This window comes from Artemia franciscana, unplaced genomic scaffold (assembly GCF_032884065.1).
Source record: "Artemia franciscana unplaced genomic scaffold, ASM3288406v1 PGA_scaffold_1186, whole genome shotgun sequence".
Classification (NCBI taxonomy): domain Eukaryota; kingdom Metazoa; phylum Arthropoda; class Branchiopoda; order Anostraca; family Artemiidae; genus Artemia; species Artemia franciscana.
This window is the reverse complement of record NW_027062620.1, coordinates 144,847-165,801: the sequence shown is the minus strand read 5'-3', so window position 1 is coordinate 165,801 and position 20,955 is coordinate 144,847. Positions and strand designations below refer to the sequence as shown.

General features: G+C 35.4%; 1 protein-coding gene across 1 annotated transcript in view; it reads right to left on the bottom strand.

The window, feature by feature from the left end:
• LOC136041271 (NFX1-type zinc finger-containing protein 1-like) overlaps positions 1–20,435 on the bottom strand; it is a 45,660-nt gene extending 25,225 nt beyond the window's left edge. The window contains exon 1 of the mRNA XM_065725877.1: positions 20,138–20,435. The gene's annotated coding sequence lies outside the window, so the exon portion shown is untranslated. The remainder of the gene's footprint in view (positions 1–20,137) is intronic.
• Positions 20,436–20,955: the final 520 nt, after the last annotated feature.

Below are 20,955 nucleotides of genomic sequence, written 5' to 3'. Positions count from 1 at the left end.
TTAAAGAAAGAGGGCAAAGAAAAATCAAAAGACAAAATATGTATCCAAGGTTATCAAAATAGAATATCTGCAATATCTCTATTTAAATAATAATTAAATAAAAAAATAGTAAAATATCAAATTAATATATTAACCAAGCGGCTCCTATAAGCTCCTATCTACAAAAATGTGGAATTTTGTATTTTTTTGGCCAGAAGGCAGGTCACGGATATGTGTTTATTTGTTTGTTTGTGTTTATTTGTTTATCGACAGGTAATGATCTTTTTCAGTAACTGAAGAGATTGTCTAATAAATTGTCTCTGTAAAGCATCCTTTCCTGCCATAAACATCAATTTTTGCGCAAAAAGGGGTGAGTTCCCACGGAATCCAACAATATAGATATCCAAGGTTATCAAATATAGATACAATATAGATATGTATCCAAGGTTATCAAATAGAATATCTGCAATATCTCAGCGATGGTTTGAGAGATACAATCGATACTTTCAGGTTTTTGTGACTGGGGGAGACAAGGGGAATCAAAATTTGTAGGGGGAATTAGGCTATAACCAAAAGAATAAAAAGAAAGATCTGGTTACATATTGGTTCCAGTTTTCTTTTTATTCTCATTTGATTTTTTTTTCTTACAATTTTAAATTGTTATGCTGTAAAGTCATCAATTGTCAACATTGAGAAGGCTTTGTTGTGATACAGGCGAAATATTTGTTTGAATGTTCTTTTTTCCCTTAGATCCACTTTTTTCAAGATTTCCTGCTTTGGTTTTTCTTCATAATCTCCTGGGCCACAAACACCCCTATTCAGAAAAGCTGGAACGATTGTTTGCTGCTTTGATTTGTGAAACCCAACGGTGTGCTTTAACATGTTTCGTCGATTTGTGAAGCCCAACGGTGTGCTTTAACATGTTTCGTCTCTGAGAGGCTTGAAACTTGCTGAGCATGTAGACAGGGTAGGGTAGACTTAAAATGATCAGAAATTGAAACTAACCAGCAAGACAAACGAAACAAGCAATCCTAAACAAACTAAAGCTACTTTAACAGCAAAACGAGCAGAAATAAACCCATATAATCCGTCTCTAAACCTTGATTACCAATGTGATTTAATACGGTTGTTGTGATGTTATGACAAAAAAAAACATGTGGATTGAAATATAAATCGTTCTCAGTACAGCACAAATAACGCTTTGACCTTTACAGGGTTATTTTGGCGGCTATTCCACTTGTATTTGTGATCATATCCATTCGTATCAAGTTTATCTTGATTATACATTTTAATTTCGGTTCGTTTCATTTAAATGAAACGTTCGTGCTCATTTAAGTAGTTCATATTATTCTTAAGTTGAAGGTGATTATTCATTTTAATTTCGGTTCACTTTAGGTTTCACTACTCCAATCATGGTAACTTTTGTTCGTTCTAGTTATAAGTTACTCATTCAATCATGGTAACTTTTGTTCGTTTTGGGTATAAGTTACTCATTTAATCATAGTAACTTTAGTTCGTTTTGGGCATAAGTTACTCATTCATAGCAATCTTTCTTGGTTTTAAGTTTGAATCGTTACATGACTATGTTGGCTTGTTTTAGGTTTAGTATAGCTGTTTACTTCTTAAAAAAAATTAATTTATCACTTTCATGTATATCAAACAGTTCGTGGTAACGAACTGTAGTAAGGAGCGACCCGGCTCAATAGTAAACGAAACTCTAAAAATCGGAATTTTGATGCTAAAAGATACATAAAAAGAATCAAATTTTTATGCTGATTTTGAAAATATAAGTTTCATTAAATTTAGTCTTTGCCATCAAAAGTTACGAGCCTGAGAAAATTTACCTTATTTTGGAAAATAGGGGGAAACACCCTCTAAAAGTCATAAAATCTTAACTAAAATCACATTATCGCATTCAGCATATCAGAGAACCTTATAGCAAAAATTCAGCTCCTATCTACAAAAATGTACAATTTCGTAATTTTTGCCAAAGACAGATCACGGGTGCGTGTTTATTTGTTCGTTTGTTTGTTTTTTTTTTTTCTTTTTCCAAGGGGTTATCGTATCGACCAAGTGGTCCTAGCATGTCGCAGAAGGGCTCATTCTAATGAGAATGGAAAGTTCTAATGCCCTTTTTATGTGACCAAAAAATTGGAGGGCACCTAAGCCCCCTCCCACGCTCATTTTTTCCCAAAGTCAACGGATCAAACTTTTGAGATAGCCATTTTGTTCCGCATAGTCGAAAACCATAATTTATGTCTTTGGGGATGACCAACTCCCCCACAGTCCCTGGAGGAGGGGCTGTAAGTTACAAACTTTGACCAGTGTTTACATACAGTAATGGTTATTGGGAAATGTACAGACGTTTTCAGGGGAATTATTTTGGTTTTGGGGGTTGGGTTGAGGGAAGGCCGCAATGTGGGAGGATCTTTTCTTGGAGGAATATGTCATGGGGGAAGAGAAACTCAATGAAAAGGGTGCAGGATTTTTTAGCATTACTATAAAAAAAATGGAAAAAAAAACATGAAAAACTTTTTCAATTGAAAGTAAGGAGTAGCATTAAAACTTAAAACAAACAGAGATTATTAAGCATATGAGGAGTTATAAAAACACTTTAGCATAAAGAGCGAGGTATTTAGGAGGAGATAAATACATCACTCTTTATGCTAAAGTATTTTTAGTAATTTCAACTACTTATTTTAAGGCCTTTCTGATTCAGGGGTCATTCTTAAAGAATTGGGACAAAACTTAAGATTTAGTATAAAGATCGAGGTTTTAACGAGGGGACAAACCCCCTCATATACAGAATAAAAATATAAGAATATAAAAGTTTGTTGCGTAAGTTGATTCTTAAGTTACGCATATTTTTTAACTAATAAAAACATTCGTTAAAAATTAAAAGTTCTAGTTCCCTTTTTAAGTAACCAAAAAATTGGAGGGCAATTACGCCTCCTTCCCCACCCCTTTTTTCTCAAAATCGTCTGATCAAAATTAAGAAAAAGCCATTTAGCCAAAAAAAGAATTAGTATTCAAATTTCATTTTAATAATTAATGTGCGGAGAGCCAAAATCAAACATGTATTAATTCAAAAACGTTCAGAAATCAAATAAGAAAAATAGTTTTTTTAACTGAAAGTAAGGAGCAACATTAAAACTTAAAACGAACAGAAATTACTCCGTATATGAAATGGGTTTTCCCCTCCGCAATCCCTCGCTTTTTACGCTAAAGTTTGACTCTTTGCCACAATTCTAATTTTTAAAACAATTAAAAACTTTAGCGAAAAGAGCGAGGCCTTGAGGAGGGGACAACCAATTTCATATACGGAGTAATTTCTGTTCGTTTGAGTTTCAATGTCGCTCCTTACTTTCAGTTAAAAAAAACTAGTTTTTTATTTATTTAATTGATACTAAGGCTAAATGAATGTTCAGTCAAAGCATATTAGTTATTTTTATACAAACTAAGAATTTTGTGGGGTGTTGAAATTTGGTCCAAGGAATGAAGTTTCCCTCGAAAAGATCGAGACATCTACAGGCCTGGCAGCCAGAGTTGAATGATTAGTGCCCTTTTTAAATGACCAAAACATTGGAGGGCAACTGGGTCCTCCCCCACGTACATTTTCCCCTAGAATTATCTGATCAAAATTTTGAGATAGCCATTTGTTCAGTATAGTTGAAAGATCAAAGCCGAGTAGATGGTTAGCCTTTTAACCGTGGATCAAATAAAAAAGAGTTTTTACAGCTGTAAGTAAGTAGCAACATTAAAACGAACAAAAACTATTAAATATGCCCCAAGCTCAATACCCCACTCTTTCATTATATAATATGAAAGTGCAAACATTTATTTTTGCTCTTTGAAATTATTAAATATTCAAGATATTTTTTAAATTTTCATATTTTAATTTTCAAACTTTTCATAATATTGATTAAAAACTACTTTCTGATAATAAGTTTTTCAAAGAAAAGTAAATAACAAAATTAAAATTAAGATCAGCAGAAATAATTACCTATATAATTTTAAACTCGAAACAACCAGAAATTACAATTAAAAACAAAAACAAATGAAACCCCAAACAAATAGAAATTGAATAAACGATTAAAGCAAACAAAGATAACAGGCACTAGCAATGACGAGTTTATTGAAACTAAAATGAAGAACTAATATGATGTTTTACTGAAAACTGAATGCATCTTGGACAATGTGATTCCGTTTTTCAAAACATCACCTACAAATAATATAATAAATAACTAATACAATTAAGATGATTGGAAAGAACTATTGAAAATAAACTGAATATTTAATAGATAATGATTTAATTCCTGGAAACTTAACAATCCAAGGTATTATTTCACTGCATTTTCATTTTTTAATGTTGTAAATATAAAAGAAAATATTTAATTTGTTTCAGTAAAGCGCGAATGATGCAAAGTATATTAGACTTTTGCGATTATAAAGGAGGAAGGAGGCAACAGCCAAACTCTTGTTTAAATTTTTTTCGTTTTAAGATTTATTTATTTATCTATATTGGAACTCTGTTACTCTGTAAATTCTATTTAGTTTTTGTTTTTTTAGTTTAAATTATTACAAAAATTCATTTCTATCGACCTGAAGTTTAGCAAGGCTCTTTAATTTTCTTTTAAAACTTCTTTTTCTAACAAAATTTAACCGGTTTTTGCTCGTCTTGTATTTCTATATTCCCTGAAAGCTTCGATTAAATGTCAGCCGTTCGTGATATATTTTACACACACCCTTTTGACTACCAGGATGCATATAACATCTTTTGATTGAGCTCAACATTCCCCCAGCATTCACTGAAAGTTTCAACTTAATATCCTTAACTTTTTTCTGAGAAATTGCACACAACGTTTTATCAAGCTGGGTGAGTGTGAGCATAGTATCCTTTGATTTAGTTTAACATTCCCTGAAAATTTCAACTGAATATTATTAGCCATTCCATCCCCAAATATTGCACATACTCACTTTTGACAATCGGGATGCTCGCAGTTGTTTTTTGATTAGACACAAAATTTCCCTCAAATCTGAAAGTTTAAACTCATCCTTTTCTTTTCCTGATGTCTGGCACACATACCATTTTGTTAACATGAATAAACCTAATGTTTTTAGCTTGAATTAAACATCCCATTCGAAATTTCCAGAAATTTCTGGTTGACACCTCGTAAATTTTCTTTTAAAACTTCTTTTTCTGAGAAAATTTAACTAGTTTCTGCTTGTCTTGTATTTCTATATTTCCTGAAAGCTTCGATTAAATATCAGCCATTCCTGATACATTTTACACACGCCCTTTTGACTACCAGGATGCATATAATATCTTTTGATTGAGCTCAACATTCCCCTAAAATTCACTGAAAATTTCAAATTAATATCCTTAACTTTTTTCCGAGAAATTGTACACAACGTTTGATCAGGCTGGGTGAGTATAGTATCCTTTGATTTAGTTCAACATTCCCTGAAAATTTCAACTGAATATTATTAGCAATTCCATCCTCAGATATTGCACATACTCACTTTTGACAATCGGGATGCTCGCAGTTGTTTTTTGATTAGACACAAAATTTCCCTCAAATCTGAAAGTTTAAACTCATCCTTGTCTTTTCCTGATGTCTGGCACACATACCATTTTGTTAACATGAATACACCTAATGTTTTTAGCTTGAATTAAACATCCCATTCGATATTTCCGGAAATTTCTGGTTGATACCTCGTAAATTTTCTTTTAAAACTTCTTTTTCTGAGAAAATTTAACTAGTTTCTGCTTGTCTTGTATTTCTATATTTCCTGAAAGGTTCGATTAAATATCAGCCATTCCTGATACATTTTACACACGCCCTTTTGACTACCAGGATGCATATAATATCTTTTGATTGAGCTCAACATTCCCCTAACATTCACTGAAAATTTCAACTTAATATCCTTAATTTTTTTCTGAGAAATTGTACACAACGTTTGATCAGGCTGGGTGAGTATAGTATCCTTTGATTTAGTTCATTATTCCCTGAAAATTTCAACTGAATATTATTAGCCATTCCATTCTTAGATATTGCACATACTCACTTTTGACAATCGGGATGCTCGCAGTTGCTTTTTGACTAGGCACAAAATTTCCCTCAAATCTGAAAGTTTAAACTCATCCTTGTGTTTTCTTGATGTCTGGCACGCATGCCATTTGGTTAACATGAATACACCTAATGTTTTTAGCTTGAATTAAACATCCCATACGAAATTTCCGGAAATTTCTGGTTGATGGCTCGTAAATTTTCTTTTAAAATCTCTTTCTAAGAAAATTTAACTAGTTTCTGCTCGTCTTGTATTTCTATATTCCCTGAAAGCTTCGATTAAATGTCAGCCATTCCTGATACATTTTACACACGCCCTTTTGACTACCAGGATGCATATAATATCTTTTGATTGAGCTCAACATTCCCCTAACATTCACTGAAAGATTGAACTTAATATCCTTAACTTTTTCTGAGAAATTAAATAAAAAAAACAAGTTTTTTTAAATGAAAGTAAGGAACAACATTAAAACTTAAAACAAACAGAAATTACTCTGCATATGAGAGGGGCTTTTCCTCCTCAACACCCCACTCTTTACGCTAAAGTTTGACTCTTTCTCTTAACTCTACTTTTTAAGACAGTAAGAAACTTTAGCGTAAAGAGCGGGTCGTTGAGGAGGAAAAGCCCCTTTCATATACGGAGTAATTTCTGTTCGTTTTAAGTTTTAATGTTGCTCCTTACTTTCATTTAAAAAAACTTGTTTTTTTATTCGATTTCTGGACGTTTTTGAATTAATGCATGTTTCGATCTTGGCTCTCCGCACATAAATAATCAAAACAAAATTTGGTTATTAATTAATTGCAATTAATCGGAAGATTTTGAGAAAAAAAGAGTGAGGGAGGAGGCCAAGTTCCCCTCCAATTTTTTGATTACTTAAAAAGGCAGCTAGAACAAACGTTTTCATTGGTAAAACTTATACGTAACTTACGAATTAACTTACGTAAAGAACTTCTATATTCGTATGTTTTTATTGCGTATATGAGAGGGTTCAACCCTCGTCGATACCTCGCTCTTTACACTAAAGCTTAAATGCCCCAATTCCTTAAGAATCACTTCTGAATCACAAAGGCCGTAGAATAAATAGTTGAAATTACTAAAAATAATTTTGCGTAAAGAGTGAGGTATATATACACCTCATATGCGTAATAATTTTTGTTCGTTTTAAGTTTGAATGCTGCTTGTTACTTTCAGCAGAAAAAACTTTTCATATTTATTTTGTCATTGTTTTTTCAAATAATGCTAGAAAATCCTGCGCCCCCTTCATTGAAATTCTCTTCCCCTATGAGAAGTTCCTCCGTGGAAAAGTTCTCTCATGTAACCCCCCCCCCCCCTCAACTCTCCCCCCTAAACCAAAAAATCCCCCCGAAAACGACTGTACACTTCCAAGTAACCATTAGTAGCCTGTGTGTAAACATAGGTCAGTTTGTAACTTGCAGGCCCTCCCACGGGGACTGCGGGGGAGTAAGTCGTCCCTAAAGACATAGTTATTAGGTTTTTCGACTATGGTGAATAAAATGGCCATCTCAGAATTTTGATCCGGTGACTTTGGGGAAAAATGAGCGTGGGAGGGGGCCTAGGTGCCCAATTTTTTTGTCACTTAAAAATGCACTAGAACTTTTAATTTCCGTTAGAGTGAGCGCTCTAGATACATTCTAGGACCACTCAGTCGATACGATCACCCCTGGGAAAAAAGAATTCGAATAAAAACGGATCCGTGATTTGTCTTCTGGCAAAAAATGCGAAAATCCACGTTATTGTAGATAGGTGATTGAAACTTCTACAAGCAGGTTCTCTGATACGCTGAATCCGATATTGTAATTTTCGTTAAGATTGTATGACTCCTAGGGTTGTTTTCTTTTATTTTCCAAAATGAGGCAAATTTTCTCAGGCTCGTAACTTTTGATGAGTATTACTAATCTTGATGAAACTTATATATGTAAAATCAGCATTAAAATACATTTCTTTTGATTTAGCTATTGGTATCAAAATTCCATTTTTTAGAGTTTCGATTACTATTGATCCTTGTCACTCCTTACTACAGCCGTACTTAGCCGTCCTGGCCGAGTTGGTTGGTGCGCTGGATTCGGGATCCTTTGTCTGAGAGGACGCGGGTTCAAATCCCAGTGTACCTAATTCTTCAGTTGGGACGGGGGTCAGTGGCGTGACTCTGTAAGCTTAGCCAGAGTCGACCCAGCTCTAAATGGGTACCTGGAGAAATCTGGGGAAGGTAAACAGGAAGGGTGTGTGAAAGCACAGGATGGCTGGCCCCCAACCCCCCATTGCACTTCCTGGCTGAAGGGCCAAGAAACGGAGATCAGCACCGCCGGTAGGGACTGTAAAGTCTAATGCCGTATCCTTTACCTTTACCTTTACTCCTTACTACAGTTCGTTACCACGAACTGGTTGATTGCACACAACGTTTTATCAAGCTGGGTGAGTATAGTATCCTTTGATTTAGTTCAACATTCCCTGAAAATTTAAACTTAATATTATTAGCGATTCCATCCTCAGATATTGTGCATACGCACTTTTGACAATCGGGATGCTCACAATTGTGTTTTGATTAGGCACAAAATCTCCCTCAAATCTGAAAGTTTAAACTCATCCTTGTCTTTTCCTGATGTCTGGCACACATGCCATTTTGTTAATATCAATAAACCTAATGTTTTAGCTTGGATTAAACATTCCATCCGAAATTTCCTGAAATTTTAAACTCCCTAATCTGAGCCATTTCTAAAATGTTGCAACTAAGCTCATTAACAACTGGGATAAACACAGTACCTTTAAGTGCAATATCCCCTTCAACATTCTCTGAATGTTTCAGTTTGATACTCTTTCCTATCTGTTCTTGGAATATTCAAGATATGCCATTTTGACAACCTGCATACATATAGTGTCTATGCACTTTGTTTAACACACCCCTTAGCATTCCATCGAAGTTTTAACTTAATCCCATAGCCTTTAAAGAGATCAATATAGATACGCGCAAATACGACCTTTTGACAACTTTAATGCATTTGGTGTCTTTTGACTTAGTACAAAATCCCCCTCGAAATTCAATAAATAAGTAAATAGTAGAAGTAGTAAGCAGCTGCTGTAATAGACGACTTGCATCCTTATTCGTAGTCATAAGTAGTTGCAGACACAGTCGAAGCAAGTCGTTAAGTAGTCACTGTTGCATGTAGTAATAGTCGAAAGTTGTCAAAGTCACAAATAGTCGTGATTGCAAGCAGTTGTATTTCAAAATAGTCACAGTTACAATGGCAAATAGCCTCAGTCACCGTCATAAGTAATCGTGTTCGCTTGTATTTGCAGTCACATTTAGTTACAATCACAAATAGTCAAAGTTGCAAGAAGTCGCATCAGCAGATACACATAGTAGGAGCCACCGTCATAAACAGTCCCAAGTATTCATAGTCGCAGCCGCAAGTAGTTGCAGTTGCAGTCATAGTAACAGTAGCAATAGTGGTCTTGAAATTTTGAAATTATTACCCATAGCTGCTCCTATGATATTGTAGAAATAACAGTATGAAAACCTTGATAATCATAGTGGACACAGTCCAGGGTTAAAGTAGAGATAATCGAAGTTATAAGTCGTCGCGCAAGTATGTCCAAGTAGTCATAGTCTCAGTTGCAGACAGTCAGTTGCATAGCGGCTCTGAATGTGTACAGTTAATTCCTTGGTCCCTCCTAGGAGATTGCAGAGTTACTCTTTTGAAAACGTGGATGCACATAGTGGCTATTTTATACACGGAGTAATTTCTGTTCGTTTTAAGTATTAATAGTGCTCTATTGCAAATTTGCAAATTATGCAATTTGCTCATTGCAAATTGCTCTTTACGCTAAAATATGACTCTTTCTCTCGATCCTACTTTAAAACAGTAAACAGCTTTAGCGTAAAGAGCAGGGTGTTGAGGAGGGAACAGCCCCTTTCATACACGGAGTAATTTCTGTTCGTTTTAAGTTTTAGTGTTGCTCCTTACTTTCAGTTATTTTTTTTGTTTAATTTCTAAATGTTTCTGAATTAATGCATGTTTGATTTTTGCTCTCCGCGCATGAATAAATAAAACAAAATTTACTTATTTTTTTTTTTTTTGCTAAATGGCTTGCTCTTAGTTTTGATCGGACGATTTTGAGAAAAAGGGGTGGTGGAGAAGGCCTAGTTGCCCTCCAATGTGTCGGTTACTTAAAAAGGCAACTAGAACTTTTAATTTTAACGAACGTTTTTATTAGTAAAAAATATATGTAACTTACGATTTAACTTACGTAACGAACTTCTATATTCGTACATTTTTATTATGTATATTTGGGGGTTTGCCCCCTTATTAATACATCGCTCTTTGCACTAAAGCTTATGAGCTTTAAATACCTCGCTTAATACTTTAAATACGTTAAAAATACTTTAGCGTAATGAGCGAGGTATCTAGGAGGAAATGGATCCCTCATTAAGTAATGGTCTCTGTTCGTTTTAAGTTTTAATGCTGCTCCTTATTTTCAGTTGAAAAAACTTTTTCATAATTATTTATTCATTGTTTTTTTTAATAATACTAGAAAATCCTGACCCCCCTTCATGCAATTTCTCTTCCCCCATGAAAATTTCCTCCAAGGAAAGATCCTCCCATGTAGCCCCTTCCCCAAAATCTCTTCCCCCAACCAAAAAATCCCCCAGAAAACGTCTGTACACTTCTCAATAACCATTATTGTTTGTAAACACTGGTCAAAGTTTGTAACTTGCAGCCTCTCCCTCGGGGACTGTGAGCGAGTAAGTCAGCCCCAAAGACATAGGTATTATGTTTTTTGACTATGCTGAACAAAATGGCTTTCTCAAAATTTTCATCTTTTGACTTTGGGTAAACAATGAGTGTGGGAGGGGGCCAAGGTACCCTCCAATTTTCTTGGTAAATTAAAAAGGGCACTAGAACTTTTAATTTCCGCTATAATCAGCCCTCTCGCGACATTCTAGGATCACTTAGTCGATAAGACCACCCCTGGGAAAAAAAACAACAAACAAATAAACAAACCAATAAACACGCATCCGTGATCAGTGTTCTGGCCAAAAGTACGAAGTTCCAAATTTTTGTAGATAGGAGCTTGAAACTTCTATAGCGGAATTCTCTGATACGCTGAATGCGTATCAGAGAATGGTGTTAATGGTGAGAAATGGTGTGATTTTCGTTAAGATTCCATGACTTTTCGGGGGTGTTTCTCCCTATTTTCGTAAATAAGGCAAATTTTCTAAGGCTCGTAACTTTTGATGAGTAAGACTAAATTTGATGCAACTTATATATTTAAAATCAGCATAGAATCCGATTCTTTTGATGTATCTATTAGTGTCAAACTTCCGTTTTTTAGTTTCGTTTACTATTGAACCAGGTCCCTCCTTACTACAGTTCGTTACGACGAACTGTTTGATATTGCTAAGACACACAAATTATGTGTGCATAAAAGAATTATTGATCCTTTGACACAGAAAAAGGTAGTAAATAAGGCGTTGAATTTAGAACAGATTTGAGAGAATAAATTTAAAGAATATATTTCATCTGATGAGTTCCAGCAGGAATTCAAACAGCTGGCAACAATAACAAAGGAAGAAAAATCAAAGATTCCCTAAAGAAAACAGCTAAAGTAATGTTTGTTGGAGGTAAGAAAGTAGCAAAAAGACGGACAAAGGAAAACAGGACTTTCTTCGATAAGGAGTGCACTTTCCAGAGGAATCGGTTTGAACTTGCAACTTTAAGGCTGAAATATTGCTGCTTGAAAGAGATTAGTAAGCAATATTTTGGTTTTTAATGAATGGCAAGATTAACCAAAAGAATAATCGAAAAGAAAACGAAGAAAATTGAAGAGTTGAAAGCAGAACAACTTAGGAAAGCTTAGGAGAGTCTACTGTCTTCGACTAGCTTTCATTCAGTGCGGACAAAAACTTTTTTACCTAGTGTAATGAACGGACTTTGTGCTTGGATACTAGAATGATTTTGACAGTGATTTCGATTTTGATTGCTAGGTGATAAATCCAGTTAGACGAGTTTTTGTTACCATGATAGGATTAATATGAAGCCCTGTTCTGAACTTTATTTATCGATCAATGACAGAGGGTACGAAGATTGAGTTAATTGTTGGTAAAACGACAAGCTTCTTTAGTAAAGACGACAGCGAAAGAAATGTTGCACGATAAGTTCCAGTTTACAAGCAAGTTCGTCAGAAATGTGAAATGCGAAGACAATGCTACAGAAATTTGTAAATGGTTACACGCTCGGGATAAAGAAAAGAAGCCAATGCCAAAATTCATTATTGAGAATCCATGCTCTGCTCCCACTTTAGGTGATGCAGTAGGGGCTATTCTGGTCTTTAAAGTAAATGTGCTAGGCCAAAAAATTGATTGTTTAGTCAAATCAAATAATAACTAGCCTATTTCCTGGCCCTCGAAATTCAATGCATCTGAATCCGAGGCCCCATCTTATGCAGTTGTACCCAAGAACTTACCTGGATCAGTCAACACCTCCAGTGATCGTAAGTCCTTTGTCGATTCGGTGTGTTCAAATCCTTCTCAAACCACTGAACTACGTAAGAGTAAAGACGACTGGAAACTTATAGTTAAGTCTAGACATACTGCTGAAGCCACCATTGACCACATAAAAGGCAAGCAACACACCATAAATGCGTCACTAAGGGCCCAAACTTTATTGGGGTAGAGAAGAGAATTCCCGTAGAAATTGAAGAGCAAGATTTGTTGCAGCTTATTCTCAGAGCTGGCAAAGCAGTCAGGATCAGTAGTTCCGGTTCTCACAAAGTTTACTTCGATACCCGCGTTGACTTAGACTCCTTCCTCAAACACCGAGCCAAATTTGACTACGCAGAACTTCCTGTGGACGAGTGCAAGTTTTTGTCAAGAAAACGCTTCTCTTGTCATGGGGAAGGTCATCTTGCGAGCAACTGACCACGTGTCCAAGAAATCCCATCAACACACTGGTGCTATGTTTAGTATATAAGAAATGTTTAGGTATATAAGAAAAACAGTCAGACATGCTATGGTGCAGATTGTCCCGTCACTAAACAAAAGCCGACCTCTGCTAGGCCATGACTGAGCAACCTCCAAGATCAAATAGTCTGATATCTTGGAATATTAATGGTGGTCTTGGACCTATTCCTGAGAATATGCTTCAGAATCTTCATATTTTGTTTAGAAGAACATTTCTTGACTGACCACAGCCTTTGTTTACTGGACATTAATGCCAACTTTTAAACTTCTTCAGTTCCAGCTAAGCATAGTGCTTCTAAAGGCAGAGTTTTTGTGGCATTGCTGCTTATGCAGCATCAAATGTTAATTCTAGTGTTTCTTTCCTAGTGATAATTTTTTAGCTGTGCGAGTTGATGAGTGCGAAGTAACAAATCTTTATTCACCCACAGATTACAAAGATGAAGTTTCGGAGAGAGATTTTGCATTAGCAGCTAGTAAACTTCGCTCATGCATTCGTGATGTCCTTAAACTGAAAATCCCGTGTTTGATCGTTGGTGATTTTAAGTGTAATTTAAATTGTAGTTTGTCTTCAGCTTCTGTCCTTGCTTCTTTACAATATGGAATATTTGGTGATGATTTTAAAGTTCAGGAGAAATCTAATAGGTTTACTTAAATTAATTCTTCTTCTTGCACATCTAACCTTGACCACGTTGTATCGTATAAATCTTAATATACTTAAAACTATACTTATACTAAATATACTTAAGAAAGTGTCGAGGTACGAGGTCGAGTTTCAGACTACCTTCCTATTGCTTCAAGTTTTAAACGAGGGGTTTCTCGAATTCTAGCGTAACAAGCCCATATTGTTCACCGGCATGAGAGGTATACTTGTCCCGATTGGAACAAAATCGACACATCTCAGTACACTGAAGCTTCTGATAACATCCTTAACGAGATCTGGGTTCCATCCTATCTTCAGCAGAAGTCTTCCATTAATGATATTAATGAAGTTAGATTAACTCTTGGTGTCTATTCTGCAGAAACTTGCCAAGTGCTTTAGTGCGCTGAAGACAGGGCAGTTCCTCTTAAAAAAAAAAAAAAAAAAAAAAAAAAAAAAAAAAAAAAAAAAAAAAAAAAAAAAAAAAAAACAAAACAGTATTGGCACCCAAGTTCCTGGGTGGTGAGGAGATCTAGCGCTGTCTGAAGCTTGTCTTTTGGCAAAAATTATGGAGAGATTGCCTTTGTCCCCGTCAAGGAGTAGTCAACGAATTAAGAATAGGAACAAAAAATATTTTGCTAAGGAACTTATCATTCATCGACCTAAAATGTAAACATTTCATTCCAAAAGGGTCAAGAATTCAACTGATCTACTATGGAAGCTCTTACCTCGTACCATCTCCTCCAATTTGCCAGACCCGAATGAGTATCCCATTTTTAAAAGGAATTTTCTGAGCCTGATCCTCTTTCAGAGTCACAATTGTGTGACGAGCTTTACAACTTCAGTGATGAATCTCCTGACCTTGATTCTGCTCTTATTTGTACGGCTGTCATAAAAGCCATATCTTGTGGGATAAATAAGGTAAGCACTCTACACATTATTAACGGATGTTTCTCATGGAAATGATATTTGTTACGGGTATTGTTCACAGTGAAATTATCTGAAAATGATCGTATAGAAGGGCCGGGAATAGCTTCGAAAGGAAACGCCCCCTTCTATTTAATATTTTCTATTGTATATTCTATTTTCTATTCAATTATTTAAGAATAGGGGGAAACCCCCTAAGTCATAGAATCTTAACAAAAATCACACCATCGCATTCAGCGTATCAGAGAACCCGGCCCGATTGAAATAAACACAGCCAAACAGGAATCGAACGCGAGAGACTCTAATTCGAGGTTTGTACCTTAATTATGTACCTTATAAAGGGAGCTTGGAGGAGGAACACGTGAGAGGTGTTCTTACAAATGTCCAGTTAAGGGATCTGGACCATAAATATTACAATGATGATATTGTTTTGTACTTCCGAGCTTTTCTACTTAAGTAGTGACGTCAAAAGTGTTGTTGTTAGTGCTATATCACACTTACGGATGGTAGAATCGATAAACATCACGTAGATTAGAGCAATAGATTTCAAATGAGCCATTAAACGTCACACTAAAGAGTTTGGGTAGCCCACTAGCCGCAGCTTTTTAACTTGAGGCATGGCACCAAAAGTGCTGTTTTTAGTGTCATTTGGAACTTGCTGAGGGTTGAATTTATAGAAAGGACGTAGATATGAGCAATATCTTTTATATGAGCTATTAAAAATCTGTCTAGATACCTGCGATACTAATATGCCCAGTAACAATACGCCAATACCGATACGCGTGATATCAACACGTCCGATACTGATAGTGTGCAGCCCTTTACCCAGGAACCACGGAGGGTCATATCATCACTAAAACCAAAAATATTTGACCTTTGACTAAGTTGAATAAACTGACTATCTAAAAATTATGATTGGATGACTGTGGGGGAGAGGGCTTTTAGGGAGGAGGACTAGTTACCCTCCTATCTTTTAGGTTGCTAAAAATAGCACTAGCAAATTGAATTTTCGTTCAAATGAGCTATTGCACATAACTCTATGATGTTCTGGTCACCCCCTAGCCTTGCTAGAAATAAAAAGAGAAACAGATCAGAGCTATCCATGCAAAAAAGTCATGATCGGATTACATTTTTAAGGGGTTTCAGACTTTTCTGAACTCACCATAAATTTCTTTTCACAGTAAACTTTTACTTTTAAGACGGAGCAAAGTAACAGTAACCATTCTTAATCAGTGTCAAATGGCAATTTTGTTTTCACTAGGCATTTTTTTTCTAAACGTGTTTTTTAACTTTTGGTTACTATGGGCTGTGGTTCGTTCTTTACTAGGTGTTTGCTGATCGAAGCGTCCTGCTGTCTTAGACAAAAACCTACAGAGGCTTTTGGATATTTTAGAGGTATGAGAGAAAAAGTTTGTAATTAATGTTAGTAAATCAACGGTTTTCGTTTTTGGAAGAAGGAGGAATTTAAGATTGGAGGTGAAAATTTACCTGTTTTGGATGAGTTTATTTACTTAGGGTTTACGTTAATAAAGGATGGTAAGTGGGTAAGCATGCAGAAATAGTAAAATATTAGGGGAAAAGGGCAATAGGAATGGATTTACGTAGTTCCTTCTAGTCAATAGGTCTTGGAGATAATGAAGCGGGTGCTTCGAGTCTAAGATTAGGTCGGTATTGGAGTAAGAAGCAGAAGTTTGGTGGTTTTATAAGGGTGTTATATTAAAAAGTAAATGATTAAAGCATTATCGAAGGATGCTACGTTGAAGTGAGGGGTTGGATAGGTTTGCTGTTAAAGTAGACTTGGACATTTTATTGTTAAGAAGTTGGAGACTAGTAAAATAGCGAAGCAACGGGAAAAAAGGGTTAGGATGGAGAAACACAGGTTAATTAGGGAAGCATTAGAGAAGTCTCTGCTAGAAAGAAAATGTTCGTAGAGGAAGCAGATTTTGGCAGTTTGGTTTCATGGCCCACCGTAAGGGTGCTATGTGATGACTTGGTTTGTATTAGGCTCTTTGAATGTTATTTTTTTTCTTGCTGAAATCCTTTTGTTCAAAAGTTTAAATTAAATATTTTAATTGCATTTGTATATTGTTCTCTTTTATCGTGATCATTGCCCTGTGGGTTTTTTGTGTGTCAAATATACTAAACTGCCTATATGTTAACAGCTAAGAGAGTGCCTGTATGTTAACAACAGGCACATTGCATAACTTACAGCCCTTGCCCGCATCTGTGGAGCTATTGCCAATTTAGGGGCAGAGTTATTTTATCTTTGGACTATTTTGAACAAAATGGCTATCTCAAAATTTTGATCTGATACATTTTGGGGGAAAGGGTATGGTAGGAGGGCTATTACCCTTCGATTACTTTTCACTCTTACAAAGAGCACTAAAACTTTTGATTTCCGATCGAATAAGCCCACTTCGAAGCTGATACAGCCACTCCTTCCATACTAAGTGTCTTGAAAAAAATAATAAAATGTCCAAGCCTAATGACTCTTTGCTATAGGCAGCGTTGCCTCTAATTAAGTGGAGAATTTGATTCTTAGACTCCCTTTATTTAAATGAATTTATTGTGACAAAGCATACAGAAAGGGTGCTGAGAGTCCTGAGGTCCTGCTGAAGCTGCGATAAGGGTAGGTTTTAAGGGTAAAAGTTAAATTCTTTTAATTGATACTTAAAACAAACAAAAATTAAATTTTGAAAAACCCAAGTTTTTTAATGAAAGCATAGAGCGACGTTAAAGCTACAAATGAACAGATACTATCATAAATACGAGGACCTGCCACCCCTTCAATCCCCACTCTCTTAGCTAAAACTTAACTTATTTTTATCTAAATACTTCATGAACGAGCTCTATCGCTAAACTTTTTATCTCAATGCTAAAAGAAAGATAGAGTTAATTTAGCTTCATTTGCTTCAAACCTTTAGAGTTTTTGGTTCAGTTGTTTTGATAGACAATCGGTAAACAACGCACCTGGAGCGCCTACAGCATGCTACATTTATTGCAGTCTAAAATACTTCCAAGAAAGCACCAATCTAACCTTAGCGTAAAGAGCAAGGGATTGAGGGGATGGTAGATCCTTTTACTTACAAGCAGGTTATTGTTTCTGTATCAACACTGTACTTTACTCTCATTTGAAATACCTGTAATTTTGACTTATGAGTGGGTGATCGGATCTTAATGAATTTTGATATTTAGAAGGAAATCGTGACTCAGAGCTCTTATTTTAAATCCTGACCGGCATTAAGCCTCTGATTTTCCTTTTAAATCAATCTATTGTTTCTAAAATTTGTTAGAGCTCATACCACATGAGCTCTTGGCTCTTAGCTCTTCTTGCCTCGTCACAAGTGCCATATGAGCTCTTAGCTCTTGTGTCATCTTATTTTGTATTAATACGTAACTACCAAAACTATGTAACTACTACCACTGTGGTATTTGTGTATTATTCTGAACATACTCAATAAGTGAAGTTAGGCTCTTTCGTGAAACAAACTACAATGCACGTACATTTTAATTAAATATTTGGTACATGTTCATTATTCACTTGATTCAATTCAATTCAGAACACACTCAAGAATTTTGCTGAGAAAATCCGATTTCATAGCCACAAAGACAAAACTCAATTTAGTTTGTTACGCATAGTATAGAAGATAGTGTCTGAACATGGATTTTGAAATGAAGATTTGAGATTTGCCAAAGACTGAAAAAGAGGCAATTTACGATTTTCATAATAAAGTACTATATTTTAATCATATTTTGTTTTATTTCATTAGTTTTGTTAAAAGTTTGGGCTATATATTTGAACATTAGGGGGGGGGATTGTGCAATATATCAAATAACTAACCTAACCTAACCATTTTCATTAAAATGTACCTGCATCGTAGTTTGTTCAACGAAAGAACCTAACTTCACTTATTGAGTGTGTTCAGAATAATACACAAATACCACACTGTATTGTGTATAATGACCCTTTGTCATATAATGACAAAGAGTCATTCCAAAAGACATAGTTATTATGATTTTTGACTATGTGGAACAAAATGGCTATCTCAAAATTTTGATCCGGTGACTTTGGGAAAAAATGAGCGTGGGAGGGGGCCTAGGTGCCCTCCAGTTTTTTTGGTCACTTAAAAAGGGCACTATGACTTTTCATTTCCGTTAAAATGAGCCCTTTTGCGACACTCTAGGACCACTTGGTCGATACGATGACCCCTGGAGAAAAGAAAAAAAAAACAAACTAACAAATAAACACACACCCGTGATTTCTCTGATAATAATGTATAACGATAATAATGAATAAGGTTTTCTGATACGCCGAATGCAATGGTGTGATTTTCGTTAAAATTCTATGACTGTTAGGGGGTGTTTCCCCCTATTTTCTAAAATAATGCAAATTTTCTCAGAATCGTAACTTTTGATGACAAAGACTAAATTTGATGAAACTTATATATTTAAAATCAGCATAAAAATCCAATTCTTTTGATGTATCTTTTAGCATCAAAATTCCGTTATTTAGAGTTTCGTTTACTATTGAGCCGGGTCGTTCCTTACTACAGTTCGTTACCACGAACTGTTTGATATTATACTGGACTATTGTAGTACAGATTTTTTAAGCAGCCCCCCTATACTTTACCCCCGCACCCTAATGTACAAATATATGGCCCAGATTATATATTCCCCATCTTTTCTCCCCATGCGTCTCTATTGTCTCAACCTGTGAACCTGCAAATTGAATCAACTGTCACAAAACAAGAACCAGAAAAACAAGTGACGAGGGGCAGAAACTTTTGGAGGTGGGTCTACAGGCTAAAGTATTTCCCGGGAAGGTATTTTGAAGTACCCACCTCCACTCATTCTCCCTCTAGAGGGCCCTGAAATTTGCCTACATGACAGGTCTATACCTATTGAAATTTTTGACAAAACAATATTTTACCTTAATTATCACTTACTAGTTGCTTTTTCTCTGCCTTTAGTTCTGAAAAATGCAATTCCTGTTATTAGAGTAGAAATTTGAGCCATATCAATGTTGTTGTTTTTTTATTTAGGAAATGTATTTGCATATCTTTAAAACCTTATAAACTGGAATTGAGCAATGTTGTGAAGCTGAAAACAATTTTGTTGTACTTCATTTAAGTAGAAGATCTATTTTGCAAGATTTCACTTTTATAACACGCATATTTTTAAAGGTCATCAAAGGTCAGGGCCCTCTAGAGGGAGGAGTGGAGGTGGTGGCTTCAAAATACCTTCTCGGGACATACTTTAGCCTGTAGATCCATCCCTGAAAGTTTACTTTCCTAACCTAACCCCTTTCCAAGATAGCAAGAAGTCACTAAACAAGAATTTTACCAATGCAAAATATGATAGCTACAATTATTTTCCTACTTATGAATTGTTTTTTTAACATAATATTCTTCTCTAATCTCCAGACTAACACCTAAGCTTGTATCCACCTAACACAGTAACTTATCAAGTTAGTAAAAACTTCTTTTCTCCAATGTTAACGAATAAAAAAAATTGCAAAAATCATACATGCTCTAAACTCTTACCCAATTTACAAGTGTTGAATTTTCTCCTAGTAACTCTTCTGTGCCTTGAAATAAACTAAAACCGAAAAGTAGTGAGATCAGCTTATCTTTTGCAAGTTGTAACGACACGCTCCAGGAAAACATTACACTTTGCTGAGGTTTGCATTCAATGGGATAAACCACAGAAACAACTTGTGCGACATAATTGGTCTAAAACTTCAAATAAAGAAGATGAAAATTTACCTCGACCAAAATAGGGTAAGAAAGTTTCAATGAGAGAATCTGATACCACATCTTCTAAAAATACAAATACACTAACGATCTTTATAATTTGTAATATGGCCATTTTGTCTACATTAGGGATTTGAAATAGATAAATAATGAGCAGTAAAAGTTTTTAAAATTACTAAGCTCTTTAATGCAAACATGAGCGCTCTTAAGCTGAATTTTAGGGGGGGGGGAGCTTACCTTGTCCGATTGACACTTCCAATTCTGTATAATAGAAATCTCAAAACAAAAATAAAAAAATATAAGGCAGCGTCATTCAGCCAGAGGGAGCTGGCGCCCCATGTCCCGTTAAGAGTAATCATCTATGCAAACAATATTGAGTTTGTGCAATCTTGAGTGTGGTCGGTAGAACAAGTAAGTACCTTAGTTTCTGAAACTCATTACGCTATTCATACCAAAAAGGTACATGAAGCAACAATGTTACATGGCATCAGAGTTGCTTCTGACCAAAATGTTTGTTTTTGGGGGTGGGGGAGTTTTTGGGTTTTAACAATGAATAAAACGAGAAAAAAAAATACAGAATAAAGCGTTTATGTTTTGGAACATTGTGA